This window comes from Schistocerca piceifrons, chromosome 3 (assembly GCF_021461385.2).
Source record: "Schistocerca piceifrons isolate TAMUIC-IGC-003096 chromosome 3, iqSchPice1.1, whole genome shotgun sequence".
NCBI classification, from domain to species: Eukaryota; Metazoa; Arthropoda; class Insecta; order Orthoptera; family Acrididae; genus Schistocerca; species Schistocerca piceifrons.
The window spans coordinates 714,690,326-714,697,251 of NC_060140.1; positions in this window are offsets into that span (position 1 = coordinate 714,690,326).

Consider the following 6,926-nt stretch of genomic DNA (forward strand, 5'->3'; position numbering starts at 1 on the left):
ATAGTTTGTTCACGTTTGCATGTCTCCTGTGTAGTGTCCACATGTTTGAGTGTATTTTTTTATTTAGTTTCTCTATTACAGACATTGGAGAATATTAGGAAAGACATTGGCGTTTCTCCACTCTGGCTATCCGTTGACGAAATCACTGATTCTTGCTGTCGGTGTATGGTGCACGTCATAGTTGGAGAACTCTATGCTGACGAGACTGGACGAGGACACCTCATACTGTGCAAAGAAGTGGAACGAACGATACACGCCACGACTGCACGCACAGTGCAGAAAGCATTCTGTAAGTTTCACCAGTATTGAATAGTTAAAATAAATTATAGGTAATATAAGAGCGCATTTTTTCACATCATATCCCGAGCCAATAATTAGTTTTTCATATCATGTCCCGAGCCAATAATAAAATAATAAAAAAAATTGTAAAATTTGTAAAATCCTTAGATTTTCTTTAGGGCGTGTTATGGAGAAGGGAAGATCAGAAACGTGGGGAGAACAAGGTTTTGGCCATTATGACGGATAGTGCCGCAATATATGCTGAAGGCCGCAAAGTGCCTCCATGTGTTTTCTCACGTGTCTGGGTCATGGTATCCATCGAGTCGCTTAAGAGGTCAGAACCACATTGCCAGAGGTCAACAGCCTTATATCTTCGGCAAAGAAGGTTTTCATCAAGGCACTAAGTTGAGTGAGAGCTTTCAAGACTGCTCCCCCTGACTGTCCTCTGCTGCCTGAGCCAGTCTTGACGAGGTGGGGAACATGGATTTCAGCTGCAAACTATTACTCAGACAACCACAGAAAAGTTGAAGAGGTATGGATGCGTATAGTTCTGAATAAACTGAATAAGCAAAGAAAACGAACACTACATAGAATTCCAATATTAAGCTTCTTTCTCTGTACAGCAGTTTTCATCTTGAAACTGACATTCACGAGATTACTACTTTCTTGTTCCAGGTCCTAAAGGGCTTTGAAGATAACGAAAATTTAGCGATACCAAAAGCCAAGGACGCCCTAAGAATTCCAGCGTCTTACACAACCTTTCATCCGAGCGCACTTGGGTGGCCTTCCAGACCTAATTGAGAAACTTGAGACTCGTAACATGGAAGCTAAGAAGGCAGTGGCTCTCGTCGAAGGACTCGGGACACAAGAGCAAGAGTCGGCCAGGTCCGATCGGTCAGAGGAGAAAATTGGATGCAGTTCGTCATAGAAATCCTAGTTGGCCTACGATTCGGAAGATCGCTCAGTTACTGGAAGGAGGGAAACGCTCCAAAAATCTAGATGATATCACGGCGTCTGATGTCACTGCTCTTACATTTTTACCTGTAGTGTCATGTGACGTTGAATGATCATTTTTAAGATTGAAAATGTTATTATCTGACCACAGGAAGAATTTTCATGTAGAGAATATGGGAAAAAAATGTTGGTAGTTCAAACTCTAATTTTTAGAATTTACCAAATTTTCGTGCGAGTACCTATGTTGTACTTCATTTTATTCATTGAATTATAGCCATTATTGAAAAGACCTGATGTTTATTCATTTATTTTCCCAAGTAAGATGCATATTTTAAGGGATTTATCTAAGAGAAATGCATAATTAAAGAATTTTAGCTGCATATTTAAAGGCATATACTGGCAGTAAGAGCATATTTTAACTGCATATTTCGAAGACTTTTGGCACATATTTCGTGGGTTTTAAGTGCATATCGATCCGGACACTAGTCATAAGAGACACTTTGAAATACATCCATTATGATCTTGTGATTTAAGCTATTGAAAACATGTAGTGTGCCCTGCATGCTATTATCTTTATGTTCACTCAGTGGTATAATGTCACCACAAACATCTCAAATTTTACGTTATTATAGATATGTTCATGACTCTTTGCTACTGTATGAACAGAAAGACAATCACCTGCAGGCAATTCTACATGCTTTCAACAGATTACACAAGATTACCTTTATGCATCAAAGAGAAGAACATAGTACAATCAATTTCTCGGATGTTGCCTTAATTATAAAGGAAATAAATATATATAGGAAACTGAAAACCACAGGTTATTATTCCTTTCAAGTCAGTATTTAATGAAAAATGTAAAACAGCAACTTTCTACAGCATGGTGAGTAGGGCACTTAAAATCCCGCTAGACTAGGAGAAAAGGGAGCGTAAAATATACGTATTGAAAGACACTGCAGTTAACGGTTTTCAGCCACAGGCACTTGTCAGTCAAACACGAAAATTACAAGGAAACAGTCAATAATACCATACGACATTACACTGGTATACGAGGTAAAAAGAGAAACAGATCTATTCCATTATGTGTAATCTGGGCGGGATTTCTGCGAATATGTTATTGTTGTGGTCTTCAGTCCAGAGACTGGTTTGATGCAGCTCTCCATGCTACTCTATCCTGTGCAAGCTTCTTCATCTCCCAGTACGTACTGCAGCCTACATCCTTCTGAATCTGTTTAGAGTATTCAGCTCTTGGTCTCTTTCTACGATTTTTACCCTCCGCGCTACCCTCCAATACTAAACTGGTGATCCCTTGATGCCTCAGAATATGTTTTAACAACCGATCCATTCTTCTAGTCAAGTTGTGCCACAAATTTCTCTTCTCCCCTATTCTAGTCAATACCTCCTCATTAGTTATGTGATCTACCCATCTAATCTTCAGCGTTCTTCTGTAGCACCCCAGTTCGTAAGCTTCTTTTTTCTTTTTGTCTAAACTATTTCTCGTCCACGTTTCAATTCCATACGTGGCTACACTCCATACAAACACTTTCAGAAAAGACTTCCTGACACTTAAATCTATACTTGATGTTAACAAAAAAATGGTTCAAATGGCTCTGAGCACTATGGGACTCAACTGCTGAGGTCATTAGTCCCCTAGAACTTAGAACTAGTTAAACCTAACTAACCTAAGGACATCACAAACAACCATGCCCGAGGCAGGATTCGAACCTGCGACCGTAGCGGTCTTGCGGTTCCAGACTGCAGCGCCGTTAACCGCACGGCCACTTCGGCCGGCCGATGTTAACAAATTTATCTTCTTCAGAAACGCTTTCCTTGCCATTGCCAGTCTACATTTTACATCCTCTCTACTTCGACCATCATTAGTTATTTTGCTCCCCAAATAACATAACTCATTTACTACTTTAAGCGTCTCATTTCCTAATCTAATACTCCCAGCATCATCCGATTTAATTCGACTACATTCCATTATCTTCGTTTTGCTTTTGTTGATTTTCATCATATCCTTCTTTCAAGACACTGTCCATTCTGTTCAGCTGCTCTTCCAAGTCCTTTGCTGTCTCTGACAATATTACAATGTCATCGATGAACCTCAAAGTTTTTATTTCTTCTCCATGGATTTTAATTCCTACTTCCAATTTTTCTTTTGTTTCCTTTACTGCTTGCTCAAAATACAGATTGAAGAACATCGGAGATAGGCTACAACCCTGTCTCACTCCCTTTCCAACCACTGCTTCCCTTATGCCCCTCGACTCTTATAACTGCCATCTGGTTTTTGTACAAATTGTAAATAGCCTTTCGCTCCCTGTATTTTACCCCAGCCACCTTCAGAATTTGAAAGAGTGTATTCCAGTCAATATTGTCAAAAGCTTTCTCTAAGCCCACAAATGATAGAAACGTAGGTTTGCCTTTCCTTAATCTATTTTCTAAGATAAGTCGTAGGGTTAGTATTGCCTCACGTATTCCAACATTTGAACGGAATCCAAACTGATCTTCCCCGAGGTCGGCTTCTGCCAGTTTTTCCATTCGTCTGTAAAGAATACGTGTTAGTATTTTGCAGCTGTGGCTTATTAAACTGATAGTTCGGTATTTTTCACATCTGTCAACACCTGCCTTCTTTGATACTAGAATTATTAAATTCTTCTTGAAGTCTGAGGGTATTTCGCCTGTGTCATACATCTTGCTCACCAGATGGTAGAGTTTTGTCAGGGCTGACTCTCCCAAGGCTGTGAGTAGTTCTAATGGAATGTTGTCTACTCCCGGGGCCTTATTTCGACTTAGGTCTTTTAGTGCTCTGTCAAACTCTTCACGCAGTATCATATCTCCCACTTCATCTTGACCTACATCCTCTTTCATTTCCGTAATATTGTCCTCAAGAATATCGCCCTTCCACCTTTCCGCTTTTCCTATTTGGTTGGAACTGAGTTTCCGTCTGAGCTCTTGATATTAATGCAAGTGTGTAACACCATATCTCTAATACTCTACTGATTTATTTTGCCTTTTGCTTTGGTTTAATGTTACATCGTTGAGCTTCTGTAAATATGTGTGACTGAATCGATAACACAAAACTGTATACTCCTTTCTTTGTGCGAACTTTGATGTCATGGTTTGATTCTATGCAATGCAGTATATCTTGTAATTTCTGTGTGAATAATTTTTTGTAGAAATGTTAATATGTGCAAATGTTCTGTTTTTTTTAATGTGTTTGTGTGCTGTTATGTAAACTGCTGACCTTCACTTAGGATTCTTTGTTAGTTTGTATGTAAAAGGTGTAGTTGTTCCCCTCGGGAATGGAGCTGTGTAGCGCGCGCAAATTGTGGAAAAGGTGGAACCAAGAGTCAGTCGGGGACGAGCTACCAATCTGTGCACTGCCATGTAAAAAGTGGCATATTGTCCTGGCTCCGAGAGAGGCTTTTTCTGCTACTTTCCAATGCCTCGGATGGATGGATAAATAGCTGGAACGATTCTGGAATTGGTATTCACCCTCGTCACCAAGAAGGGCCAAAGTCCAGCAATTCTGTCTGCAAATCCGCCTACCAACATGCAGTTGCCACCACAATGCGCAATCACTGTAAAGGAGTACTATAATAACGTACAGTGAAGGATCAGCTTATTGGGCGATTTAGTGTGCGCAAATAGAAGGTAACTTATAACTGAATTTATGTACCTACCTTGATTTTTTCCTATCACAACTCCTCTCAGGTTCCTCTCCATTTGAATTATGATTACCGTGTGTCATATTTTGTGGAAAAAATGACAGCCTCGATGTTAGACAGTTAATTACATAATGTTGTTTGATCTTTGATGAGAAGGGCATATTCAGATTTACTGTGGATTTAGTGAAATTGTGGGAGGCAGTAAATGTAGTTCTGTGAAGTTTCAAAGTCGCCTATTTAATCATTTACTTGAAAGTAAAATTTGCTGTTCCTTTTATAAATTAAAGTTCTTAAAATTGAGGCTTATAAAGTTTTGCTTAGTTAATGATCATAGTGCTACCTGTAGTAAATTTTAAAAGGTGAGTCAGTTTCTTGCAGTTTAGTCAACATTGTGTTTCACTGTAGTAAAAGTGGAAAACTGCAATAGTAGAAAATTATATGTTCATGATTGCTAAGTGTTTGTCTCTCTTGTGTATTGGAAGTGCATATTAATAGTATAACAGGATCCACAGTTTGTCTATTATGCTAATGCTAGGTAACAAGTAATGGGAAGACCACTACTTATGAAAAATATAATGTCTTTATTCAAAAGATAGTGAGGAGCAACCTGTTAGTGGATTCCAATTAACTTCCATTTCAAATAGTAAAGTATTTAACTGAGAGAGACTTAACCTATGTCCAACTTATGATCCTGCAGTGAATGTTAATAGTATTGTTATAAAGACCATTCAGTTTGAACAAGTCCTGAAAGTAATAGAGTGTTTCGGTATCTGTTATATTTTTGCAAATAGTTTGTGCTGCTCTAGCTGCTAGCTTCAATCTTACCATAAACATATGTATGTGTCAGAGTTCATTGCACTCGCGTGTGGCCAAGAATAGGTTGTGTATGTCCGTTAAAGTTACACATACCTACTTTCTTAAACGAGAACGTTAATCTTTCTCTTGTCTAATTAGGCTGGCGACCGTTTTCATTATTCTTTAAACAGGGTAGCTAGGGAAAAACATTGTTTATTACTGTTCAAATATTTACGTAATTCTGACTTTCATTTCCGATAAGCCACATCCGTTAGGTACAACACGGTCAACATAACAAAATTCCTCTCAGAGGGTAACACTGCTCTGTTGCTTTATACCATAATTGCTTTAACAAGATAGTTTTATTTCACGACCTGCCTCCAACTTTAAGGTTATGGTATAGCAGTAGCAGACGGTAGAGTTATACGTGGCTTTTCCGTGACAGGACTAATTGTTCTGTTGGGGAATCGTACGCACTAAGCCAAACTTGGTATTTGATTGAATAAGCTACGTAAATAGCAGTTGTAGTGTTAAAAGTGGTTATTTTTTCTCCAAAGGTCTCTTAAATTTTCCTGTAGGCAGTATCTATCTTACCCCTAGTGATATACGCCTCTACATCCTTACATTTGTCCTCTAGCCATCCCTGCTTAGCCATTTTGCACTTCCTGTTGATCTCATTTTTGGTACATTTGTATTCCTTTTTGCCCGCTTAATTTACTGCATTTTTGTATTTTCTCCTTTCATCAATTAAATTCAGTATGTCTTCTGTTGCCCAAGGATTTCTATTACCCCATACCTTTTTACCTACTTGATCCTCTGCTGCCTTCATTATTTCACCTTTCAAAGCTACCCATTCTTCTTCTACTGTATTTCTTTCCCCCATTCTTGTCAATCGTTAGCTAATGCTTTCCCTGAAACTATCTACAACCTCTGGTTCTGTCAGTTTGTCTAGGTCCCATCTCCTTAAATTCCCACCTTTTTGCAGTTTCTTCAGTTTTAATCTACAGTTCATAACCAATAGATTGTGGTCAGAGTCCACATCTGCCCCTGGAAATGTCTTACAATTTAAAACCTGGTTCCTATATATCTGTCTTACCATTATGTAATCTATCCATGTATACAACCTTCAGTTACGATTCTTGAACCAAGTGTTAGATATGATTAAGTTATGCTCTGTGCAAAATTCTACCAGTCGGCTTCCTCTTTCATTCCTTACCCCCATTCCAT